This window comes from Ambystoma mexicanum, chromosome 1p (assembly GCF_040938575.1).
Source record: "Ambystoma mexicanum isolate Mex_15411 chromosome 1p, UKY_AmexF1_1, whole genome shotgun sequence".
Taxonomy (NCBI): Eukaryota; Metazoa; Chordata; class Amphibia; order Caudata; family Ambystomatidae; genus Ambystoma; species Ambystoma mexicanum.
This window is the reverse complement of record NC_090921.1, coordinates 505,511,274-505,518,933: the sequence shown is the minus strand read 5'-3', so window position 1 is coordinate 505,518,933 and position 7,660 is coordinate 505,511,274.

Here is a 7,660-nt window from a genome sequence, read left to right as displayed (position 1 = left end):
GTCAGTCTCCCCTCCCAGGAAGCTGCCATGCCCTTACAACATGCTGTCACAAGACAAGGGGGAGACACTACAACCATGCCCTCAAACTCTCAACTTAGTAGCCTGGCCCCTGAGGTCATAGAGTTTGGGCACCTCCAACTCCCTCAAAGATGTATGGACATACTTGGGGAAGCACGGAAACCCAACACTAGACATTCCTACTCCAGCAAATGGAAACACTTTGTCATTGGTGTAATGGCAAAATCATCAATCCGATTGAATGCACACCAACACATATTGTACTGTACCTAACTCACCTGCTCGATTCAGGCCTAGTTTTCAATATCTTAAAGGTCCACTTAGCTGCACTTTCAGCATATACCACGTTGCAGAAGAAAGTTTCATGCTGGAAAATTCCATTAATAAAGGCATTTTTGAGGGGGTAAAGAGAATTCATCCCCCTATTTCCATCCCAGCTCTTGGATGGAACCTGAACGTTGTACTTACTTGACTAATGGGGCCTCCCTTTGAACCTATGCATAAGGCTAGCCTTAAAGCACTCCCCTACAAGATCGCCTTCTTGGTGGCGATCACTTCAATAAGGAGAGTTGGTGCAAATGTTCCTCTGGAGTTCTGTACACACCTTTACACAACACTATTGCCTAGATACACACTCTAGGTCTGATTTTCAGGTGGGACAAGCGGTACTAATACATCTCTTTGCTACTGTTCCTTCTGACATCCCACCACCATCTCTGGGCACTGCTTGCTAGTCTATGCAGAGCATGTGATTCTAAGAAGATTAACAAGTATCAGAAGACAATCATTACTCACCGTAATAGCATTTCTGATGATTGTATCTGCTTAGATTCACATGCGCCCACCCTTCCTTCCCTCATGAAGTAGAAGGAACATAGACATCTTACACCTTCTCTCTTCTGTACTCACGCTGACTATAAGGCGTCCTCACAGCAGAAAAACCACAATCGAAGGGACCTCAACGGGTGGGGGATTTTGGGTACACTAGACGTCACGTTAGGGATAGTGTTAGTCACGCCCATGTCGACGTCCCTTTTCGATCCTCGAATGAAAGAAGCAATACTCTGCGATTAGCACTAGATTTCGAACTATATGCACAGCATGTGAATCTAAGCAGACACAATCACCAGAAATGCTATTACGGTGAGTAATGTATGTCTTCCAGTGGATCCAATACAGAATAGTGCGGCAAACGTATGTCACTCTCGTGATGGTGGCTAAAATGGCTCTGGGCGCTGACTCAAAGTGCTAGAGGTGCAAGAGGGTGCTAGGGTTGTATATATAAACGTGCTGGGGGTGCGATTTGGTGACAGGTTTTCGGGAAGCAGTGCAGGAAGAAACGTTTTGGTTTGTAAAGGTGAGGATTCAGCCAACTGTGAAGCAGTGTTTGTTGGGGCTATGGCTTAACAGGAAAGGCAGGCATGGTAAGGCGCTTAACAGAGTGGTAGCATTGGGTCTCAAACACGTGATAATAATGACGTGGAAGGCACAGGTTTGGCTGAGGCTGGGTGATTGGCAGAGGGTAATGCGAAAGTGGGTCAGGGTGGAAAGAGATGTGGTCTTGTCTTTGGGTCCTACTGAGGACAGTGTTTCTTGTTAGTGTTTGGCACAAAGTTTGGGACTCTCTCAGGCCCGTTCGGACCTGCGGCTACTGGAGAATGTACGCCGTTTGGGAGGTTGGCGTAGGGCCGTAACAAATGCATAGTTTGGTTGGGAAGTGTTTGGTGGGGGGCATATAGAACTAGTCATTGAAGGTCCTGGGGGGCTGGGTGTGGTTTATCGGAGGAGGTGGAGTTGCTTAAGGGGGAGGGCAAGCTGTGTTGTACCTGCTAGCATAAAGGCTCTGTGTGGGGACAGAGGGGTAAGTAGGTGGGAGGATTGTAGGGGTTGTATCCTATGAGTATGCAGGGGGTATGTATTCTCTGTATGTATGAGGATAGTTTGTTCAGGACGGTATCGGAAGTTATGATGGTATACCACTGTATATGGACAGATGTCACTGCCTAATGTTACCATATGCTGTATGTTGAAACTGATTATATAAACGTGTTAAACCATTTTTATCTAATAACAGCAGTCGTTAACTTAATCTAATCGCTAGCAAATAAGCAACACCAAAATTCTTTAGTGGATAGCCAGTCAATATGATGCACAAATCTCTCAAACAGAGAAAATAACACACTGCAAAGGCATCAAAGTGGGGCATTCCAACAATGAATGCTTAAGAGATTCAATCATTTCTGGATTATTACATTGTGAGTGCAAAGCTGGTACAGTTTTATTATTACCAATACCGACCAAGCCAGACAAGATGCACGGTGGCTACAGGTCAAAGAACGCATTACTCTCAAAATCCTCACCTTCACACACAGATGCATTAACAACACAGCTCCCACATACCTAGCTGAAGCCATATCAAGAACTGCCTCAATGCGCCCCTGCAGAACCCAGTACGCCAACCAGCTACACATACCACGTATCAGGAGAGCCACAGCTGGAGAGCTAGCTTTCTCATACATTGCTTCCAAACTCTGGAACTCACTCCCTGCCCCCCTAAGAGCTGAAACCTCCATCTCTGCCTTCCGCAAAAACCTCAAGACAACTCTCTTGAACTAACGCTCCTACTACGTCCACTACTCCTAATATGTATATCATAATATAAATGTAATGTAATTTATGTACATATATTGTATCCACTATCTACAACTATTTGACAATTCTAATATTATTCTATTCACATTTTTCACAATATGTAACAAATGTTTAACGTGTTATTGCTCTGTAACTAAGCATGTTTATGTAACAAGTGCCACGATGTCTATGGGCTGATGTGCGCTATACAAATACGAATAAAACGATAACCTCTAAATGTAGGAATTGGGTTCTTCAATGTGCGTTAGGAAATTGCAATAAATAACGCAGAAGATTATCGCAACCTTCTTTTTTAGCTGTATCTGTTGCACGTTTGTTTTGTGAATTTGTGGAATTTGGCGTCTTCAGGGATTCTAGGAATAATACAGAGATAGTGCTAGTGCCTCAGAGTGCTCTAGTGTTACAGTACAGGGTCGCATGGGCACCTACAGGACTGAAATAAGGTCAGAGCATTCTTAGGCACCTGTGATACAGTCAAAGCACCTGTCTTGGAGAGGCGGTGTAGGGTAGATGCTGTAAAGGGCACAGAGTGAGAGCATGAGGTCTGAAGCTTGAGTTAAAGTGGAATACAAAAAAATGACAGAATACAGATTACAGAATACAGTTTCAGTGGCAATATGGCAAATGCCGGTCCACTGACAAGGCAAGAGGTGGGGAGAGATCTGTCATATAAGTCGGGGGCAAGGGCTGTGCTGGAGAGGCTGAAGAGCATGGAGGACAATTTGGATGTGGTCCCCCAGTCGGTACAAAGGAATAAGGCGGTGGGGGTTGCCCAGGAACAGCAGTTTTAAAGGGTATGGCAGGGAAGGGAAAAGGGAGATGGTGCTGAATCACAAGCAAAGCACAAATATATCACAAAGGGGATGGAGGTAGAGAGTGATCAGAGACCCACAGATTTAGGGAAAAGGGAAGGCCCACCCATATCTCTCTGGAAGATAAGTAAGAGAGCACCAAAGAGGGAGACAAATGGGGAGAACATCCCTGTGAAGCCAGGAAGCCCGAACGCATGCATGAAACTTCACAATGGAAATGTGGAAAATGTAATTGAAACTTGAGCTACCATTAAAGCAAGGGGAAGAGTCTATCAGGGGTTTAGGAACTCTGCAAAGGGGAGAAATGGAACCTAAATAGACTTACGCTAACTGGGAAGAATAAGGACAATGGAAATACCAGTCCCCTAAAAGAATGACAGACATGATACAGTGGATGATAAGGGACCTTTTGCATATGGTCTATTCAATAGAGCAAGGGAAGGGAAACTAGGAAGAATAAGGTGAAGGGAATTACTGACCCCTGTAAGGGTGCAGACGCATGTGTCTGACACAATGGTGGCATGTTTGCTGGCAAAGACTTTTAATTATAAACGTTTACAAAAATCAAAACCTATCTTGTCCTATTACTAATAGCAAGTTGCCCTACCTCAACAAAAATTCTGAGGACTATATTTCCATCCCTTACATTCCATACTTAGGAGAACTGGGTGTTTTCTTAATCCAGAAGGAAGTCCCTCTCACTTTGGATATAAACTCATATGTTCAATTCTTGATAGGAAAACCTTTTGAATGAATTTTTAACTTAAATGTTCTTGATCTTGGATGCTTCTCCACATGTATTCAAAGCCAAGCACAACAGGCTTCAATGGAGAATAGTCCACCTCCCCATCTTTGTTCACCAATTCAATATCAAGTCTGGTTTGCTCTACTGCCCGAATTGACTGTAGGCTCTTCTTACAACAAACAAGTTTCCCCACATAACAAAGGTGTGGGGGGGACTCTTCCCCTATTCTACTTTCAGTTCACAAGTGTAGTGCCCAATCTGGTTTACTAATTTGACTTGCACAGTGAACTGCAAAACATATGTCTTGAGTCTCAGGGGGCGTCTCTTCCCTTCCTTTCGCTCTATCTCTCAAATAAAGGTTCAAGTCTGCTTAATTCCCTTTTCGGACTGGACTGCAGACTTGTGATTACAAAATAAAGTTCACAGGTATCAGGCGGAGCCACTTCCCCTGTCCTTTCTTCACTTTATAAATGTAGCATCAGGTCTGGTTCACTATCCTGTCAGACCTGACTGTAAACTTTCTGTTCACAAAAGCACAATGTCCAAAAACCTCCAGGTCACCAATGCAGCGTCAAGTCTGGTTCACTATCCTGCCAGGCTTGACAGTAAACCTCCTCTTCACAAAACACAATTTCCAAATATTTCCAGATCACCAATGTAGCATCAAGTCTGGTTCACTATCCTGGCAGACTTGTCTGTGAATGTTAGACTTACGAAAAGTGCTTCTGTCTTTGGCAAAGGGTCCCCAACCCGTTTGTATGGTTTCCTGCTGCTTTCTTTCTCTTACACTTAGACACCAGACCCTCTGGGCTGTTGTTTCTGAATCTCATTGATTTCCTCTGCTGTTAGTTTCTCCTTTACGTGTGTCTGAGGCCCCTCAATATTCTCTCAGGATCTCCCCAACTCATTTTGGGCCCCAGCATGTTGATTGTGTTTATTGGCGCTGCACCCTTGTGTATATCTCTTGTGGGCTTTGCCCACTTTCATGCCGGTCCCAAACCCTGGTATGTACTGCTAGTGGGGGCGTCCTATTTTCATGTGGGTCCCAGACCCTGGTATCCTTTTGCTGTGGTACTCCCTGCCACTCACTCACTGTCCTTTTGAACAGGCCTGGTGCACTCTCATACCAGGTACTGTTCCACATAGGATATTTTGCAAAGTTAGTTTCAAATTGTACAGCTCTTCAGTTATCCCTTTTTGCCTACCGTGGCGTTAGTGCAGAGAAGTCTTTATAGGAGGGCAAAAGAGGCACTTGCCCCAGGACCCCACCCAACAGGCGGGGGTGCTCAAAGCTGCCTGAGCTAAATAAATCAGTTCCCATTGTTCAACAGGCTTAAATAGCATACGTCAGGATATTTAATGGTGTGCTGCTGAGAATCTAAACCTGTTGCCTGTCTGTTGTTGACTGGTACAGTCTGCTCTGTAATGCTTTGTGTTCACTGTGGTAAACATAGTTTGTGCATCCACTACGGTATAATTTTGGTAGCATTCTCACCTTTCTGTGGCAATTGTATTGATCATATGCAATCGCCAAAGTTTGAAATGCATATTGACGAATTTGGGTGCCATGGTGGTTCAGAAGTTAGCTCAGTGTGTTAAGCCCACATTGCAGAGATCTGTGCTCATATGCAAGACAACAATAGCAAATTCCAGGCTTTGCTCTGTCTCAAGTTGATATGCATGCATGTGTACTTTATTTTGTAGCACAACTGTACTATTATCAGCAGCGTACCAGCACCAAATAGCGGTTTCCATAAAACCGAACATAGCCTTAATATGGTGAAGGTCTAGAAATTGGTTTGTTCTGATCCGGAGTTGTAAAACCTAGGCAATCGCCTCCAATGATGAGCATATACAGTGTTAGCCTGAGAGGTAATTGAGTATCCTAAATCAAGACTGTGGAACCACAGAGTTCATGCTTGCATCCAAGCTTTGCCAGCAGACGATACAGTGATCCTGGTTAAATCATCTGATGTCATATACATTACTGTGCTATCTTCTGTGAAAAGGTTTCTCATATCCTGCTGACAGAGCTTAGCCCATATCCTAATCTTTCTTTTTATGTAGGAAATTTGTCGTAGATGGGTTTTAGACAGAAAAGAGTGCACCAAATATTGCAGGCCTCTGGCAAGTACAAAAAACAGTTGCATTTTTGTATTCAAAGGTTTTTTTGCATGTTTATAAATAACAATTTCACAAGCCTGTGTTTTGGACGCATATAAAGCTTTAAAATATAAAAAGAGAAACCCAGATGAAATATCTTAAATTGCATCAAGAAGTATGCTGGTACTTATATACTTCCCTTGATGATGGCGACAAAGTTGGAATCATTCCCGTTTTGCTTAATACACGTCTATAATGTTTTGTTATTAAAAATGATCATGTTTGATTATGTGATTAGTTTATTTTCCAAGTCAGTTCTATAAAATGGCATTATTTTAGTTCGTGGTTAGAACTCGAAAAGAAAGTGTTAAAGTATGGAAATTGCAGAGAGGGTGTAAATCCCTTCACCACTTAACAAATGTCTGATCGTGGGCATCTCATTTAATCTCGTATTGCGTAGCCTGCAAAAATTGCCAGTTCCCAGATCTTTCAAAATTGTCACGCTTCATAGTGATTTCATTCTCAGGGTATGCTCTTCAAAAAAGACTCACTCTCGGCTTCACTGGCTTTCTGTGTTGCTTCCTCTCTAATAATAGAGAGCATTGATATATTGCAAACCACAGCCACTAATTTCTTTGCTCTCTAATGGCAAGATTACTTGAAAAACAAATTAGCAAATGTATACAATCACACTGCGCCAGTCACTGTAGAATTCCCTGCATAGGTGCAGAGATATTTATTCTTTCAAAGGTCAGCCTTGAAAACCATGTACCTCTTCTAATCTCAGTCTGTTTTGATATGGACATCTACCTAGTAGCTTCGAATGTTCATCCCCTATCTATGCTGTGGTATGTGTATTGGGCTCCTGTGTCCATGCTTGAGCACTTTTGCGTTCTGTGAGGCTACTATTCAGAGTCCTCTGTATATTCTGGGTTATATGTACCTTTTTTCGTATGGTCCTGAACGAATACCTATGCTAGAACACAAGAACGTTTGTCATGGACAGGCAATGTTGGCCTCGAAATGCAACTTGTTTTTCATTCTGATTACAGCAGGTAAGGGACTGAATGGGAGTAACCATGCTTATTTTGATCGCTGCAAGACAGCATATCAAGCTGTGGGTTGTGATCGTGACGAGGAGGGTGCAAGCAGATATTCTGGATCTTTTAATTCCTTTGATAAGGTGGAGAGGGGCCCCAGAAGAGTCTGTTCCCCGGGCCCCAAAAGTGCTTAAGATGGTCCTGTACGTAGGGACTTGTAAAGAACACAATGGGCCTCATTACAGGTTGGGCAGTCCGGAAATAACAGTGGCGGTACACCCGCCGCCACT